The sequence below is a fragment of the Mesoplodon mirus genome, assembly GCF_964341445.2.
Source record: "Mesoplodon mirus genome assembly, chromosome: 3".
NCBI lineage: Eukaryota > Metazoa > Chordata > Mammalia > Artiodactyla > Ziphiidae > Mesoplodon > Mesoplodon mirus.
Genome location: NC_138978.1, coordinates 110,208,016 through 110,226,938, shown reverse-complemented (window position 1 = coordinate 110,226,938; position 18,923 = coordinate 110,208,016). Strand labels below are relative to the sequence as shown.

The 18,923-nt window shown below is 45.7% G+C and overlaps 1 protein-coding gene across 1 annotated transcript in view; it reads right to left on the bottom strand.

The window, feature by feature from the left end:
* Nucleotides 1-978: 978 nt before the first annotated feature.
* The window catches only part of LOC309801553 (uncharacterized protein), a 93,292-nt gene continuing 75,347 nt past the window's right edge, over nucleotides 979-18,923 (bottom strand). Inside the window, exon 6 of the mRNA XM_082616483.1 lies at nucleotides 979-1,030. The gene's annotated coding sequence lies outside the window, so the exon portion shown is untranslated. The remainder of the gene's footprint in view (nucleotides 1,031-18,923) is intronic.

Below are 18,923 nucleotides of genomic sequence, written 5' to 3'. Positions count from 1 at the left end.
AGGTCGGTAGACGCCAGACCACAGGCACTGGGGAACCATGGATCATTTTAACTCAGGAAGAACTCTGATCAGATTTGCATGTTAGAAATATCACTCTAGCAGAAATAGGAGAAATAGGAGACTGTTTAATAATTCACTTCAGACGGGAAATGATGAGGGATCGAATTTAAGGGATACTAATAGGGATAGAGAGAAGGGGGTGGATTTGGGAAGCATAAAGGAGTATTATGGGCTGAAATGTGTCCTCCCCTGAAAAATTTCGCATGTCGAAGTCCTAACCCCCAGTACCTCAGATTGTGACTGTATTTGGAGATAGGGGTCTTTAAAGCAGTGATTAAGCTAACAGTCATTAGGGTGGGCTTAATCCGATATGGCTGCTGTACTTAGAAGAACAATTTAGGATTCGGACAAAAGGTAGAGCAGATGTGTGAAACAAACACAAAATCTGTTTTCTCCTTGTCGATCTTGGGGAGAGACACATAGACATACAGAAGGAAGACCATGTGAGGACACAGGGAAAAGACAACCATCTTCAAGCCAAGGAGAGAGGCCTCAGAAGAAGCCAACCCGGCTGATACCATGATCTTGGATTTCGGCCTCCAGAGCTGTGGGGAAATGCATTTCCATCGTTTAAGCCATCCAGCCTGTGGTACTTTGTTATGTCGAAGGGGGCAAACTAATACAAGCAGGAAGAATCATGAGACTTGGGGAGCACAGAGGTGTAAAGGGCAAGGGGAAGAGAGAGTAGAGGCTGACTTCCAGGTTTTTGGCTTGAGCAGTCTGGCACGGGATGCTGCCGTTTCCAAGAGGTGTAACCCAGGAGGAGCAGTGGAGTTAGAGACGGACAAGGGTGCATTCCAGCTTGGACATGTGTGGCTCTGTGGTTCCTGCAGGACAGCAAGTGGAGCAGCGGGACATGTGGTGCTGGAGGCCTGTCAGGAGCCATGGGCTGGGGGTACAGATGTCCCGGTCTGCAGAAGGGGGCAGTTGAAGCAGAGGCGTGGACACGGTCGCCCAGGGGACATGGGCCCTGTAGGAAGAGAAGGCAGAGGACAGAATCACAAAGAACCCCATCACTTATGGGACAGGTGAAGGAAAATGGCCTGGGCACAGGACAGAGCAGGAGGCTTCAGGCATTTCTCAGAGAAGTGTCTAGAGAGGCTCTCAAATCCTGGAGAGATGAAGGTTTCAAAGCCTCTCTCTCTCTCTCTCTCTCTCTCCACACACACACACACACACACACACACACACACACAATCTTATGTTATTCTAACATTTTGCAATACTGGTCTGTTGCTTTGCAATGATTTTTTTGTTATTTTACGTGCATCGCTCTTCAGGTTTTGGAGTCAGAACCAGATGATGTTTGTTTGCTTCTGCAGAGGCTTTTAGCTCTGTGTTGCTGCATGACAGTGTTTGCCGTCGTGGCGGGTGGGCTCCTCAAGCTTTCCTCCTGACAGAAGCTGCTTGTTGGTCACTTTATCTCTCAGTGGGTTGTCTTGGTTTTCTCCTCCAGGCCTTCCTTAGCCCATCCTGTAGTGATGATAGATGGCTGGAGGAGACAGACTGGGTGATCCTGCTCCGGGCTGTTTGAGGGGGGACTGTCCTTTCTGAGGCTTATTGAGGACTGGGCAGAAACCTTGTGCCTTTGGGGTGGGTCAGATGTATAGGATTTTTTTTTTAACATCTTTATTGGAGTATAATTGCTTTACAATGGTGTGTTAGTTTCTGCTGTATAACAAAGTGAACCAGCTATACATATACATATATCCCCATATCCCCTCCCTCTTGCGTCTCCCTCCCTCCCACCCTCCCTATCCCATCCCTCTAGGTGGTCACAAAGCACCGAGCTGATCTCCCTGTGCTATGTGGCTGCTTCCCACTAGCTATCTATTTTACATTTGGTAGTGTATATATGTCCATGCCACTCTCTCACTTCGTCCCAACTTACCCTTCCCCCTCCCCGTGTCCTCAAGTCCATTCTCTACGTCTGTGTCATTATTCCTGTCCTGCCCATAGGTTCTTCAGAACCTTTTTTTTTTTTAGATTCCATATATATGTGTTAGCATACAGTATTTGTTTTTCTCTTTCTGACTTACCTCACTCTGTATGACAGACTCTAGGTCCATCCATCTCACTACAAATAACTCAATTTCGTTTCTTTTTATGGCTGAGTAATATTCCATTGTATATATGTCCCACATCTTCTTTATCCATTCATCTGTCGATGGACACTTTATAGGAATTACTGAAATCACTGCTCCCACTTCCTTCAGCCTCCCCAGACCCGGAAGGGATCCAGTTAGCACAGGCACCTCATAAGTCCCAGGCATCACCCCTTTACTTACTCTGGAGAAAGGGAAAGCATGTGGACCCCCTCAGGTACTCTGCACCCCAGCCCAGTAAGAGGTGCCTTGAAGGAAGGTAAAGGAATTTCCCCAGTCACATGATTAAGAATCCAGGATTTGGACCTGGCTCTGGTTGACTCTAAAGATCTTCCAACAACCCTCCTACACTGTTTTCGGGAATGTAAATTGGTGCAGCCACTATGGAAAACAGGATGGAAGTTCCTTAAAAAACTAAAAATAGAGTTGCTTTATGATCCAGCAATCCCACTCCTGGGCATATATCTGGAGAAAACCCTAATTCGAAAAGATACATGTACCCCAATGTTCATAGCAGCGTTATTTACAATAGCCAAGACATGGAAACCACCTAAATTTCCATCGACAGAGGAATGTAGAAAGAAGATGTTGTACACATATACAATGGAATACTACTCAGACATAAAGAGAGTGAAATATTGCCATTTGCAGCAACACGGATGGGCCTAGAGATTGTCATACTGAGTGAAGTAAGTCAGACAGAGAAAGACAAAGAGCATATGATATCACTTATATGTGGAATCTTTTTTTTAAAATGATACAAATGACCTTATTAACAAAATAGAAACAGACTCACAGACACAGAAAACAAATGTATGGTTACCAAAGGGAAAGGGGGGGAGGGATAAATTAGGAGTTTGGGATTAACAGATACACACTACTATACATAAAATAGATAATCAGCAAGGACCCACTGAATAGCACAGGGAACTACATTCAATATCTTGTAATTACCTATAATGAAAAAGAATATATATGTGTAACTGAATCACTTTGCTGTACACCAGAAATTAACACAACATTGTAAATCAACTATACTTCAATTAAAAAAAAAGCCTAGAGAGAAAAAATGTTTAAAGAAATAAAAACAAACAAAGACCTTCCCACTGTTAAATTACCCTCTCCTCTTCTGTCTTCTCCCCACCACGTGGTGCTCTCTTCCTTTCCCAGCTGTGCTCCGTGCTTATTCCAGCAGCTCGTGTACCAACACTGGAGTCATTCGGCTGAAGTCCTGGGGCATCTTTACCCTGAAATAAACACAGTAGCCAGCTAGTAGCTGGTGAATCATCCAGTCAGTGGATGTTTCCCATCCAGGGTGCCCCTTCGGGGGATGGAGGAGACGATAGAGAGAGAGAGAGGGGGCTTTATGCCTTAGACTTCCTGTCTTGTTGGAAATCTGAGTGCTGGATGAAATGTCAGAGACCAGTTTTTCTAACCCACTCACCCAACAGCAATAGCTTCTATGTAGTGCACATTCTGTGTCATTTTGGAGTCTCAAACTAGTTGTGAGGTGGGCAGGGCAGGACCTCTCACCCTTTAACTGAAATGAAACCAGTGGAGATCTGCCCATCCAGCCGGGCAGTCTCAGGGGCCCAAGGTGAGCTCAGTCTTGAGTGACAGACTCAGTACTCTTGTCATCTTGGCTCACAGCCGTCTGAGGTCCCTCAGCACAAGTCTCCTCCACAAGAGATCCCACCAGGGATGACCCAGCCTCTGTCTGAGCATCAGCCACCACAGGAAGGACTCCCAGCCTCCCGGCTTCCTGGCACAGACCTGCCACTTTGGGCTGTTCCAGTCTTTTCTTAGGTGGAGATAAACTCTCCCTCCCTAGCTCTCCCTCCTGCAGAGTTAGGAGAATTGACGTGTGTGAATATGAGCCCTGAAGCAGGGGACCTGGGAAGGTTTTCCTTCCCACCCTCTCACCGGGTCGAGGCTTGGCAAGGGGGTTCTGCGTGCCTGAACTCCCTGGCTGGAACAGGCAGCCTCTGTGCCTGCAGGGACTTCAGCAGCAGGACTTCTGAGCCATCCACAGCTGCACCTACCACTCCCGTCTGAGCCCACTAGTTAAGGCCAGTGCACCCCAGCCAGCTGTGAGTCACAGCACCGGGAAGGCAGTGGCAGCTCCACTCACCCCGGCATCCAGCTCCTGTGGGAAGGGCCTGTTCCCCCCGCCATGGCTTCCCAAGGGCAGGTCATCTTCTGGAGGTAGCACTCTATTCTCTATGCTTACAGGTGGAGGAAACTGGAGTGAGGGCTTTGGGGGTTGCTGAGGACTGCTGGGCTGTCCCATAGGTCCCCACCTGTACCCTTATCTGATCCAGCATTGGGCTGGCGGAGCCTGGCCAGACAAGAGCCTAAGTGGACTCAGTGTAACCTCACACCCCAGCCTCTCGAGGCCCCCGTTCAGGGTCAGGTTGGTTTTCTGCCCTGGAGGGCTGGCACATGCCAGTGTATGTGCCAGGCTGGGATGTCAAGGCTCTTGTGGGGGCACTGAGCAGGGTGGCATGAGGCTATTTGGGAGGGTGGAAGGGAATCTATGACTGATGATGGGTGGGACGCAGGTGAACCCTCTGTAGCCCCCAGGATGAAGGAGGTGAGCATGGCTGAACCTTTGTGCAAAAAGGCCACTGGGAAGAGGGCCGATGGGCAGGCTGGGTGGGAAGCAGGGGCTGGAGGGCTGTTCCAGGGAAGTGGGTGGAGCCCATCTGGGTAAAGCTGGTGTCCACTCTCTGCCCTAACAAGGCCATAATTTTCCTTAATATACTCATACATTTTATGAGTATATTAAGGTCATGAGGTGATCATGGCCATTGGTGATGTGGGAGAGTTCATGAGAGGATCTCCCCATCCTCTGCGGACCCAGTGGATTATTTTCTTAAATAATTACCAGAGAGCTTACTATCTTCAAATCTCATGCTCAGAATGCATGCCACTTGGAGATGGAATGCTGTTGTGTATGTTCTACCAGGCCTGCCTGCATGGTACATTTAGGAGCTTTGTGGTCAGAACTCTCTTCCCCTTTTTCCTTCATGGCCATCAGTGGAAGCAGCCTTCACCCATGGAACATTTTTTTTCTTTTATTTATTTATTTATTTGTTTGTTTGTTTGTTTGTTTGTTTGTTTTTGCGGTACGCGGGCCTCTCCCATTGCGGAGGACAGGCTCCGGACGCGCAGGCTCGGCAGTTGTGGCTCACAGGCCCAGCTGCTCCGCGGCATGTGGGATCCTCCTGGACCGGGGCACGAACCCGTGTCCCCTGCATTGGCAGGCGGACTCTCAACCACTGCACCACCAGGGAAGCCCCTCTTTTTTTTTTTAATTGAAGTATAGTTGCTGTACAGTATAAGTTACAGGTGTACAATATAGTGATTCACAATTTTTAAAGGTTATACTCCATTTATAGTTATTATAAAATATTGGCTATATTCCCTGTGTAGTACAGTATATCCTTGTAACTTATTTATTTTATACACAAAAATTTGTACCTCTTAATATCCTACCCCTCTGTTGCCTCTCCCCCATACCCTCTTCCCATTTGTAACCACTAGTTTGTTCTCTAGGTCTATGAGTCTGATTCTTGTTTGCTTTATTCACTAGTTTGTTGTATTTTTTAGATCCCACCTGTAATTGAGATCATACAGTATTTGTCTTTCTCTGTCTGACTTATTTCACTTAGTATAATGTCATCCAAGTCCGTCCATGTTGCTGCAAATGGCAAAATTTCATTCTTTTTTATGGCTGAGTAGTATTCCATTATATATATATATATATATATATATACCACAGCTTCTTTACCCATTCATCTGTTGATGGACACTTAGGTTGTTTCCATATACTAGCAATTGTAAATAATGCTGCTATGAACATTGGGGTGCATGTATCTTTTAGACTTAGTGGTTTTGTTTTTTTCAGATATATACCCAGGATTGGAATTCCTGGATCATATGGTAACTCTGTTTTTAGTTTTTTGAGAAACCTCCATACTGTTTTCCACAGTGGCTGCACCAGTTTACATTCCTACTAACAGTGTACAAGGGCTCCCTTTTCTCCACATCCTCGCCAACATTTGTTATTTGTGTTCATTTTGATGAGAGCCATTCTGACAGGTGTGAGGTGATATCTCATTATGATTTTGACTTGCATTTCCCTGATGATTAGCAGTGTTGAGCATCTTTTCATGTGCCTGTTGGCCATCTGTATTTCCTCTTTGGAAAAATGTTTATTCAGTTCTTCTGAACATTTTTTAATCAGGTTGTGGAGTTTTTTTGTTTTCTTGTTTCATTGAAGTATAGTTGACTCACAATGTTGTGTTTTTTGTTTTGTTTTGTTTTGAAGTCAAGTTTTTTATTAACTTTAAACAGCCAAATGTGACCTTAACTGACATGAGACTGTCTAGTTTTTAATTTTTTTACTTTTTATTTTATATTGGAGTACAGTTGATTAACAATGTGTACAGCAAAGTGATTCAGTTATACACATACATACACTCTTTTTCATATTCTTTTCCATTATGCTTTATCATAGGGTACTGAGTATAGTTCCCTGTGCTATACAGTAGGACCTTGTTGTTTATCCATTCTATATATAATAGTTGGCATCTGCTAACCCCAAACTCCCACTCCATCCCTCATCCACCCCCCACTCCTTGGCAACCACAAGTCTGTTCTCTATGTCTGTGAGTCTGTTTCTGTTTCATAAAAGTTCATCAGTGTCATATTTTAGATTCCACATATAAGTGATATGGTATTTGTCTTTGTCTGACTTACTTCACTTAGTATGATAATCTCTAGTTCCATCCATGTTGCTGCAAATGGCATTATCTCATTCTTTTTATGGCTGAGTAGTATTCCACTGTATATACGTACCACATCTTCTTTATCCATTCCTCTGCTGATAGACATTAAGGTTGTTTCCATATCTTGGCTATTGTAAATAATGCTGCTACGAACATAGGGGTGCATGTATCTTTTTAAATTATAGTTTTGTCCAGGTATATGCCCAGGAGTGGGATTGCTGGATCATACGACAACTCTATTTTTAGTTTTTTGAAGAACCTCCATCCTGTTTTCCATAGTGGCTGCACCAACTTACATTCCCAACAACAGTGTAGGAAGGTTCCTTTTTCTCCACATCCTCTCCATCATTTGTTATGTGTAGACTTATTAATGATTGCCATTCTGACCAGTGTGAAGTGGTACCCCATTGTAGTTTTGATTTGCATTTCTCTAGTAATTAGCAATGTTGGTCACCTGTTCGTGTGCTTGTTGGCATCTGTATGTCTTCTTTGGAGAAAGGTCTGTTTGGTTCTTCTGCCAATTTTTCAATTGGATTGTTTGTTTTTTTGATGTTGAGTTGTATGAGCTCTTTATATGTGTTGGGTACTAACCCCTTATCAGTCTTATCATTTGCAAATATTATTTTCTCCCACTCAATAGGTTGTCTTTTCATTTTGTCGATGGTTTCCTTTGCTATGCAAAAGCTTTTAAGTTTAATTAGGCTCCATTTGTTTATTTTTGCTTTTATTTCCTTTGCTTTATGAGACTGATCCAAAAAAATATTGCCTCAATTTATATCAAAGAGTGTTCTGCCTGTGTTTTCCTCTAGGATATTTATATTATTTGGTCTTACATTTAGGTCTTTAATCCATTTTGAGTTTATTTTTGTGTATGGTATTAGAGAATGTTCTAATTTCATTCTTTTACATGTAGCTGTCCAGTTTTCCCAGCAGCACTTATAGAAGAGGCTGTCTTTTCTCCACTGTATATTCTTCCTCCTTTGTTGTAGATTAATTGACCATAACTGTGACCCATGGGATATTTGAGTGCCTGCTAGGAGTCTATGGGTGGAAAAGTCATGATCCCTGATCTGAAGGGGTTACATTCTGATCAACAGCATTAACGGAGCACCTACTATGTGCTGGGCACTGCACCAGGCACTAGTGCGAAGGCAACTAAAACACTGACAGGATTTTAGGCTAATGGGAAAGAAAGACTCCCAAACAGACAATTCCAACCTGCTGTTCATAAGCCATGAGACAATAGGGCAGAATGCAACAGGAGCACTTCCCTAACCTGAGGCTTTGGGGAAGGTTTCCTGAACCAGGTGATGGCTGGGCTAAGTCTTGAGGATGAATTAGCATAATCCAGGTGAAGAAGCATGGGAAGGACCCTCTAGACAGAGAGGATAGGACAGGACAGGACAGGATGGGATAGGATAGGATAATAGAATAAAGCTCACAAAGCAGCATGGGGTGTTGGAGAGTTACAAGCTACTCCATATCATTATCAGAGCATGAAGTTTGAGGCAGGGGGTGCTGAGATGAGGCTGGAGAGGGAGAGCCAGGTCATGTTGGGCCTTTGTCAAGCAGACTCAGAGCTAGGAATTTGGTGTGGGTGATGAGGAGCCATTGAAGTCTCAAGCAGGGGAATCTTGGTGGTTTTCATCTTAGGCAGGTTATTCCAGAGGCAGCATAGAGAATGGATATGAGGGCAAAGAAATTGCAGGGAAACAGTTACATAAGGAATGATGAGGACTTGAAGTTGAGAATGATAGCAGGGGTCCAGAGGCAGCATAGAGAATGGATATGAGGGCAAAGAAATTGCAGGGAAACAGGTACATAAGGAATGATGAGGACCTAAAGTTGAGAATGATAGCAGGGGTCCAGAGAGGGGGAAACTATTCAAGAAATGGTTAGGACTTAAAGTGGTGATATTTGGTAAATGAATGGAGGGGCAGGTAGGGTGGTACAGAATAGGAATGGATGAGGCAAAGGGTGAAGCCTGGAATGAACCCCATGTTCCTGGATTAGATACAGTGAGTTGGGAAAGAGGGAGAAGAGATGAGAGTTAGTTAACTTCAGCATGTGTAGAATTTGAGGTTCTCCTGGGGCCTCTAGGTGGAGATGCTCAGTGGACAGCATCCACTGAGAGAAACTGGGAGAGGTCAGGGCTGGAGATGTCAGTTTGAGAGTCAGAAGCAGGAGGCAGGGAATAGCCAGCTTGGATGTCTTCTAAGGAGAGCACATCGCAGGAGAGGAGCAAGGGACCGGGGATGGGAAGCTGACGAACACCAACGTTTAAGGGTGGGCAGAGGAAGGTGAGTCAAAGAAAGAACTGGGAGTAAGTGGTGGGAGAGGTAGGATAAGACCAGGATAGAAGGGTCTCATGGATGTCAACAGAGAAGTTTCATGGGGCACCCTGGACTGGTAGGGGTATCAGGACTGGTGCTGGTCGGGAGATCCAATCCGGATAATAATATGGCCTATACAGCATTTAAGCAGAACTCATGTGGCTTTGCCCAGAAAGTGAGGAAGATATGAGGCCAGGTAGCTCCTGAACCCAGATGAGGCCAGGAAGAGGCAAGGATCCTCTGAGTCTAGGTTCATGGGTGTGTTGAGCATGCACTGGCAACAGAGAATACCAGATAGCTGCAGCATCTTGTAGCTCTCCTTCCAGAAAACAGAGACACAAGCTAAAGCAGAAGTGAGACCCAGTGGCATGGATTTAAAATAGTTACTCTGCTCTCCTTTCTCCCCGGCCTCCCCATCCTCTCTTTCTCTCCTTCCTTCCCTCCTTCTTTCCTTCCTTTTTTCATTTGTTCCTTCTTTCTTTCCTTTCTTCCTTCTTTCCTTCCCTTTTTCCTTCCTCCCTCCCTCCCTCCCTTTCTCCCCCCACCTTTCCTCCCTCCCTCCCTTCCTTCTTCCTGTATTCTTCATCTGTCTCATTCTGGCTCTTGTATCTGAAGAGAGCTCTTCGGAGCACTTAAGACTGGGGGAAATCACCAGCCACAATGGGATTAATGAAGACATGTCAAAGGAAGGAGGTTACTGCATAGAAAAGGAGCAGAAGTCTACCAGAGGAAGGTGGATGAAACAGAGAATGAGGGAGGCTGAACAAGGGAGGCACAGGGAACTTTGTTCCAAAATCTTGGTTTCCCGTTGCCCCCAAGATTTCGAGCTGGTGGCTGGCTCATACATACCAGACTTTGATGGCCAAAGTGGTGCTTGGCAACATAACAAAAGTTTGCCTAGTGAGAAAATCTCTCCAAAGGCCTGGCCTGGGGAGGATCTCAGCACAGGCCATGCTGACACTTGAAACCCCATCGAGGTATGAAAAGATGGGTCCAACTTTCAGACCCTCTGAGCCTATAAAACCTGAGACTTTGGGGCCTTGAGTGCCCATCCTCATGAGCAGAACAGAGAGTTGGAAAATGAGATAAATTGCACATCGGAAGAAAGACTAAACAGGAGGCACCTGTGTTCCTGCCCACACCAGGGGCAGGTTACCTCCTGAGCATGTTGCTCTAGCCCCATCTCCACCTGCTGCAATGTTACTCATTTCTTTCAGCATTCAGCTCAAATGCCACTTCCACTTTGAGGTCTTCCTGGATCTTTCTAGTTGCAGTTAACTGCTCCTTTTATGTTCGTGGTCAGCCATGTTGATGAATACCTGTTCCTGTGCTCATCTGTTTCCCTCAGTGGGGTTGGCTCGTCAAGGGCCTGGCCTTTGTCTTGTCCCTTGTCATAGGGAGGCAGTGTAGCTCCATGGCTACCTATCTTGGCTCTGGAATCACACTACCTGGGTTCAAATCCTTGTGCCACCTTGAACTGTGTGGGCCTCAATTTACCTACCTATGAAATGGGCTGATAATAGAACTTAACTCCTAGAGTTGTGTGAATGGCATGTGATAATTATGTGCCTGGCACATCCTAAGAGTTATTGCTAGAGTCTTCATCTGCAAATCTTTCTACAATGCCTGATACGTGGCTGTGAAATACACATTCTAGTATACTTTGGATAAATTGCTATCAGGGTCTCTTAATGACAGGTCACTCTAACAACACTCTGGAGAATATTCAGAGTTTTTCAGCTTCTTGTTTTGAAAAAAAAAAAATGTCCACCCCACCTTTTGTTGTCTATGAGTCTGAGACCATTCTTCTGTAAACCTGAGGATGACTAGGGTTTAGAATAAATGTATGGCTCTGCCAGTGTCAAGCATTAAGGTGGGTGAGGTGAGTCTGGGAGGTCCTTGAGTGTACAAGTTCAGCATATAAGTCTTCCTATGAGGCACTGCTGTTGTCAAGAGCCACAGCCTTCAGGGGGCCAATGGAGCTATGGAGGTATGACCAAGCACTGGGTAATGGTTAATTAGCTAAACGACACCACACTCCTCATTATCTCCATTTCATAGATGCAAACGTTGAGGCAAGATGACCCGCTCAATGTGCCCCAGGTCAGCAGAAACCAACGAGCTCCTCCCTAGACCTCTACACTGACTTTTATTAGAAAATTATCTTTCTAATCAGCTCCGCCTCATCTCCTGCCACTTAAAGCAGAGCCCAGCTCCACACTGGCAAAACTCCTCAGGGACCAGACAGCCAGGGCGGAAGAGTTCTCAGCCGGCCGAGGAGGGCGCTGTCCCCAGAACAAGCCGGAGCCTGTGGCTTATCAACCCTGGGTCTGTGTTGTTTCCGGCAGCTGCTCTAGATGAGTGAGTACAGGAGTGAGAAGTGATTGAAACTCAGTGAAAATTACATCCTTTCAGAGCTTGAAAATTCAGAAAGTCAGTACACCCCCTCATTTTATCTACGAGATAATAAAAAGAAATTGTGCAACTTGCCAAAGGGTCATGCAGTTAAAAATGGGTAGAACAATGCTCTTTCAATGATTCCATATTGCCCAGTGACCCTAGCTAAAAACCGTACTGGACCCCAGCTGACCACGATTTACCAAAACATCAAAGATCCCTAAATCTGAGAGACCAAAGCTTCATCCATATTTACCTTTGACATATAAAGAAGTGGAAATAATGTCGGTGCTGGAGTTAGTCTCACCTGTATTCATATTCCTGCTCTCCTAGCTGGGTGACCCCAAGTAAGTTGCTTAACCTCTCTGTGTCTTCATTTCCTCAGGAAATTGGAGTTAATAATTGTACCAGCCTCCCATCTGTTGTGAAGACTAAATGAGTTAATACATGTAAAGAGCTCAGAGCAGCACCTTGCACGTAGTTACCAATGTATGTGTTAGATACTCTTATTCAGTCATGCCCTCCCATTGTTTTTACAAAATAAAAAAGTGACTCAAAGGGAAGGTGAGGCATGACCAGTCCAAAAGTAGCAGCTGGGCTTAAGGGACCTCTGTGTCTGAATTCTTCTGGGATTTCAGTGGAGATACCTTCTTCTCTAGTCCTTGTTCTACAAGATTCGGGAAAGTGCTCACTGCCTGGGGTAGTAACACTTGCTCCATGGTCTGGGCCTCCGAGAAATGCAGATTTGCACTCCCCCCTCCAGACCAACCAAATCCCAAACTAGGGGCGGGGCCCAGCAATCTGTGTTTTAACAAGCCCTTCAGGTAATGCTGTGTTAGCCTTCTCTCTGGGCTCTGTGATTCTTCAGGGAGAGCACGAGTATTGAATCCTGATAGAGATAAATTTCACCCGTGATCATTTATCATTCCGCATTTCTCCTTAAGAAGTGTTCTAAAGAGGGGCAGATGGGCCTTGACGAAAACCAAGGAAAAAAACATGAAGCTTTCCACAGTCCCAAACCCTCTGCCTGGGATGTTTCAGATTTACTATCACATCTCTTCCAAATGTATTCCTACCGCTCCAGCATAGCAGTAATGAGAGAAAGGGAAGACAGTTTCCCCCCTTTCTTTCCCCGCAGATTTAGAATGAAAAATTTCATAGAATAAAGAGCATGAAAGATTTGAGAAATAGAGCATCCTTAAAGTGTCGGGGTATTGAATTGTCTCTTTTTGCTCCCTGTCTTGGCTCTTCACTACGTTCTCCTCCCTCCTCCCCCAAAAAGGCCATTTCACACCTCCTCTCTCCAGGCCTCCTGCAAGCCTCTTATCTCGCTGTATCCTTCACTGAGAAAATAGGAGCCGGCAGATTCTGGCTCCCTCAACTTTTCTCTTCCACGGCTGCCTGCCACACTCATCTGCACTCTTCTTCTCTGCGTCCCTCCTGGTACCAGAGGACGAGCCCAGCTCCGAGAGAAGGGCAACCCCTCTGTGCCCTGGATCCGTCTCCTCTCCCCTCCTCCAGTCAGCATCCTCACCTCTCCTATGCTCCTCCAGTATCCCTGTCAGCATGCCACCTGAATGTCAGTGTTTTCTAGTTTAAAAGAAAAGCCCTCTCTCAGCTCCACAACCTCTCCTGCCCCCTCTCTTTTTCCCTTCTTAGCAAACTTGTTGAAAGCTGCCCGGAGTTAGTGAACTATGACTTGCTGGTGTTGTAGAGGGAGCTAGAGGGGTGGCTCAAGCTCCGGGCAGACTGGACCGGGCAGCGGGTTGCAACCCAGGCTCCACCACTTTCCAGCCATGTGGCCTTGGGCAAGTTATTTATCCTCTCTGGGCCTGGCTTCCTCATCTGTAAAATGGACATGATATTAGAATCTGCACCGTAAGATTGTGAGAAATATGTGAATGAATGCATATAAAGCATTTAGCAGACACTTACTGTAAACTGCAAATTCTATTATTATTCTCTCTTTAATTTACTCCAGTGGGGTTTTGTCCCCACTGCACCAAAGTATCTATCACAACTGTCAATGTTTCTAGCGACCTCCATGTTGCCAAATCTAATGTCAGCTTCTCTGATATGATCTTACTTGTCTTCACAACAGCATTCAACACAAAATGCCCCACAACTGCCTCCTTGAAACACTTTCTTCTATGGTCTCCATGACGCTACACTCTCCTGAATCCCGTCCTCACCCCTACCCCATGACACTGGTCCCATCTCCTGGGGTTGTCCTCTGCCACTGTACGCCTGGTCAGGTGGTAGCCGCCCTCCTCTGCTGCCCCATGCAGCTCAAAACCACCAGGGTCCACCTCCAGGGAACCCGCCTCTGGTATGAGGAAGTAGCCTTTCACTCATTTTGCATATTCGATGATTGACTGTACCCTTTGCTAAAAGGCCTCAGGGTCCAGGAACAGAATATAACAGTATGGGGACAATTGCCCTTTAAAAGTGGCTGGTGGAGGAGACATGGGGATAAATGTATATATATAGCTGATTCACTTTGTTATACAGCAGAAACTAACACACCCTTGTAAAGCAATTATACTCTAATAAAGATGTTAAAAAAAAAAAAAGTGGCTGGTGTAAGCTTCAGGGTCAGGATAAAGTTTTATGAGGCTAGGGAGGGCCAGTCCCGTACTAGCAAGGGCTGTGTGAGAGGGAGCTTCTTCCAGACCCCAAAGGAGCCCTGGCGGAAGCCTTGAAGCCTGGGGTTAAGTTTCCAGACAGGTCCTGGTGGGAAGCCCTGAGGCAGGGTAGATGGGGATGAGGAATTACTCCAGTCAAGAAGCTGACCTGTCCGGGGAAAGAGCTTCCTATCCTTTTCCTTCTGTCTTCCCTTTTTTGATGAGGATCCAAGTCTTGGTGACTCTCTTTGCAGCTAAGAGAGAAGAAGCCAGTCGATTGGGAAAGTCCTGATGTCATTCTGGTGGCCTTAGGTCAAGAGGTCTTTGTCCAGAGACCTTAATATAGGGTCGTGGCAATTCAGCCAAAGGCATCCAGGTTTCAAGAGGGGCTCTGCCTCCTGGCATTGATTCCAGCTCCTCCAGGACAACGTGCAGGGAATGCTGGGGGCCCAGAGCCTAGGAATGAGGCCAATTTGGGAGTGGGACAGGGTGAGGGAGCAGGACTCCAGGATGTCCCTTACACAGAGGGTTTCCCCGCCAAGCCGTGAGGAGGAGTGCAGGTGCTTCTCAGTTATCCTGCCCCCTTGAAGCTGCTGCCCCGGGAGTCTCCCCTGCAGGCCAGGCTCTGCCTGAAGGCGTGGACGGAGGAATTCCTCAGCAGCAACGACCTCACCCTCTACCAACAGGTGGCTGAGGGCTGTTGGGACAGCATCCTTAGGAAGACTAGGAAGACATTGTCCCAGGGACACAGCTGTATAAATGAGAGCTAGATTCCCGAGTTAGCCCACAAAATCCATGCCCTCCTTGCTGTAGCTGTCATCATTGTGTGCTTAGGGTAGGAATGTTTCCTGCCATTTTCCTTTCGCATTATAAAAGTACCATACTTCTGAAACACTGGCATTCAACAGGGTTGTGAGGCCTTGCTGAGAGAGCTAATCATTTATGAAGAGTGTTTCTATAGGATCCTGTTCAAGACTTCAAAAACAACTTAAACGTAGGTGTTAGGAAGCAGCCACTGGGTGCTAGGAATGCCTGCAGATTTGGGATCTCTGTGGGCGGGTGGTCCCTCACCTGGCTGTGGAGGCAGAGGGGCTGTTAGGGGTTGTCTTTGACTCCTCCCAGCTCAGTGAGGGAGCCGGCGGGACACCATTTACTAAAGCTCTGTCTGGAAGGCCATCTTCTCCTCGATACTACCTTCCCACCTGGAAAGAATGGGGCTGGGGTGCCGTGGGACTTTCTCAGAGGACATTCTGGTATGGACTCAAAGCCTAAGGAGTTACTGGTATAATTTTTTTTTTTAACTGTGAAACAGTATAATAACATTTAAGGAAATTTTGAAACAAGGAAACAAAAAGTCATCCATTGGTCTATCATTATAAGTGAATATATTTTCATTGTAAATGAAATATTTTCTTTTTTTTCCTCTGTAAGCCAAACAGTAAATCATTTTTACATAGTCAGTAATAGAGTGTGTACCCTTTCATATTCTGCTTCTTCCGTTGAGCCCTTGTGTATTAAAATTAAATATTTTAGGGCTTCCCTGGTGGTGCAGTGGTTAAGAATCTGCCTGCCAATGCAGGGGACACGGGTTTGAGCCCTGGTCCGGGAAGATCCCACATGCCACGGAGCAACTAAGCCCGTGCACCACAACTACGGAGCCCACGTGCCACAACTACTGAAGCCTGTGCGCCTAGAGCCCGTGCTCCACAGCAAGAGAAGCCACCACAATCAGAAGCCTGCACACCACAACGAAGAGTAGCCCCTGCTTGCCGCAACTAGAGAAAGCCTGTGCACAGCAACAAAGATCCAACACAGCCAAAAATAAATAAAATGTAAAAAAAAAATTAATTTTTAAAAAATTAAATATTTTAAAGCACTTTTACAGTTTAAAAAAATCCTTACACCTTAATATAGCAGCAGTTGTAACTCTATACAGTAATGTGCATTTCTGCACTTTTACTGGGTTGGAAAATGCCATATTGGGCCACCCTTCCTGGAAACACAAGGCCTGGCAGGATTCCCCCATCTGCCTGCCGCCCATTCTGCTCAATCTATTATCCTGTTACATGTGAGCCTCTTGGGGTCCAAGCAACGTGCACCAGTCAAGCACCTAACAGTCTCTGTATTTAAGTATTTACTTAACACAGCGGTTCCCAAAGTGAGTTCTGAGGACACTGACACAGCAAAATTTTTCCCAGAAGAGTTCTGTAGTCAAGCAAGATTGGAAGTGCTGTATACTATTAGGTTGGACTACGTGAAATTGCCAATGTTCAATTGTCTTTGACCTCCAAAAGAGGGATTTCAAATGGTTCAACCTAGTACATACTCCGCTGGGACATTCACTATGCATATTAGCGTTATTAAGAGCTTTTGAAAAGTCCTATAGTTAAAGAAATCTATTTGATTGTGATTGACTCAATGTAATCCTTTTAAAAATAATACTTATTAATATACATCAGGATGTACTTTGGAAAACTCGGACCTGTAGTAATTACAAAAGAACAGAAGTCATGAATAGAAAAACAAACATGAATGTAGGAGTCCAGGGCAGTATGAAGGCTGAGTAAAGGCTCAAGAGGGAGAGGGCAGGTGGATACTTTCCTTCCTGGACTACCTGCCCAACTTTGATATCGAAAGTCATCATATTTTTCAGCCCTTCCCCTGCGGCAGTGATTCTTCCTGACCAACCTCTGCTTTTTTTCTCCCTCATAAACATGTAGGGAGGATTCATGAACTGACAGCAATGGCTCACCCCATATTCCTCAAATGACAGATATTAAATAAACATGGGTATTATTTTACTGCTCTCTCATTATAATTATTAGTTAGTTCATCTTTTCAGGATGTTATATCCCAGTTCATAAGTGTTAATCTAATTTGCTTACAACTAGGAGGTGAGTTAAGCTAATCTGGGGGCAGGCAGGAGGCTCGCCCTGGCTGGGGTGCCCCGGGGAGCACCTCCCACGTGCTGTATAAAGAACATGAGCACATGGCCAGCTTTGAATATGTTGTTCTCCAGGGACCAGAGCCAGATGTCTAAGACAGAGACTGGAATTGTCGGACAGGGTAGATTCAAGTAGCAGACAGCGAGACAGAGGCTTAGCCAGGACTAAATCCTCCCTGCTTCTACTCCCTAGCCCCCCCATCCCACGCCACTGTCCCACTGTCTGGAATTCTTCCCACCAGAGAGCCTTTTTTTTTTTTTTTTGCGGTATGTGGGCCTCTCACTGTTGTGGCCCCTCCCGTTGCGGAGCACAGGCTCCGGACGCGCAGGCTCAGCGGCCATGGCTCACGGGCCCAGCCGCTCCGCGGCATGTGGGATCTTCCCGGACCGGGGCACGAACCCGTGTCCCCTACATCAGCAGGAGGACTCTCAACCACTGTGCCACCAGGGAAGCCCACCAGAGAGCCTTTAACAGGGTTGTCCATCATTCACATGCTACCTAGTGGACGTCAGCGTGACGGACTCTCAGTGGAGCCACTAGGCATTTTGACATCACCTAGCCCCTGTGGTCATCTAGCAGGTGTTAGGTGTGGGTAGGAATTATCTGATATTCCAGGGAAGTGGAAGATGAGAATCAAAAGGTAGGGTGATGCCTGCCTGTGAGAGCACAGAGTTTATTTAAAGTTGTTAATTGTAGTGTGGTGGGATTTAAATGACATTAAATGGGACCCTGACAGTTTTGTGCCCTGCAGTGGAAGGCACTGCCCAGAGTGAGCACGCTTACAAAAGAAATTCTTGGCCTCTCGGGGACATTGCTACAAACATATAATTACCAGGAAAGGAAAGAACAAGGTTGTTTGATTTCTCATGATGTGAGTGAAAACAAAGACTTGGACTTCGGCTCCCTGAAAGAGCAAACACGGAGAAGCTTGGAAGAGGTCACGTCATCTTTCAGATCCTCACGTCTCATTTGTCATCTATGAAAAAGTCAGATAATCTTTATAATATCTGCTGAGAGCTCTGAGAACAGTGGGAAAGGGAAGGGGCCTGAACGTTGCTATTTCTCTTTGGCTGTACAGTAGATGGGAAAAGGATGAATTTGGAACCAGAGGGTCCTGATTTGTCTTTCTCTTCCAAAATTATTGCGTGTGATCTTGTGCCAGTCACTTAATTTTTCTTGTTAAGTAAGGGCAGTAAATGGACCTCCCAGAACCGCCTTGAGGATCAAAAGAGACAAGGTACAAGAGATGGTCACGATAGTGACAGTGACAGCAACACACAGCTCTCTGGCAGTACCTGACATGTCTACATCTTTCATTAAGAAGCTGCCTTGCCCATTGGAGAAATATAACTTTTAAAAAGAACCAAGACCCATACACCTAAAAGAGACAGAAATATTAAAAAGCAATTGTCCTTTATGTCCAATTGTTCATTTCCCTTCAGGTTCAGCTTCCAGAGAGTCTGTCTGTATTAGGGATGTAGCCTGACATTTTGGATCTCTTGGTCAACAATTTAGATCAGTTCTGGGGTTGACTTTCTTATGGGATCACCTCACAGTCCCACAGCCTCATAATCATGGCCTCCAATGTTGGGTTCCTCCCATGTGCCAGTACACTTCTGCAAGTTCTGCATACACTATTGATTAATTAAACAAATTTTTACTGATC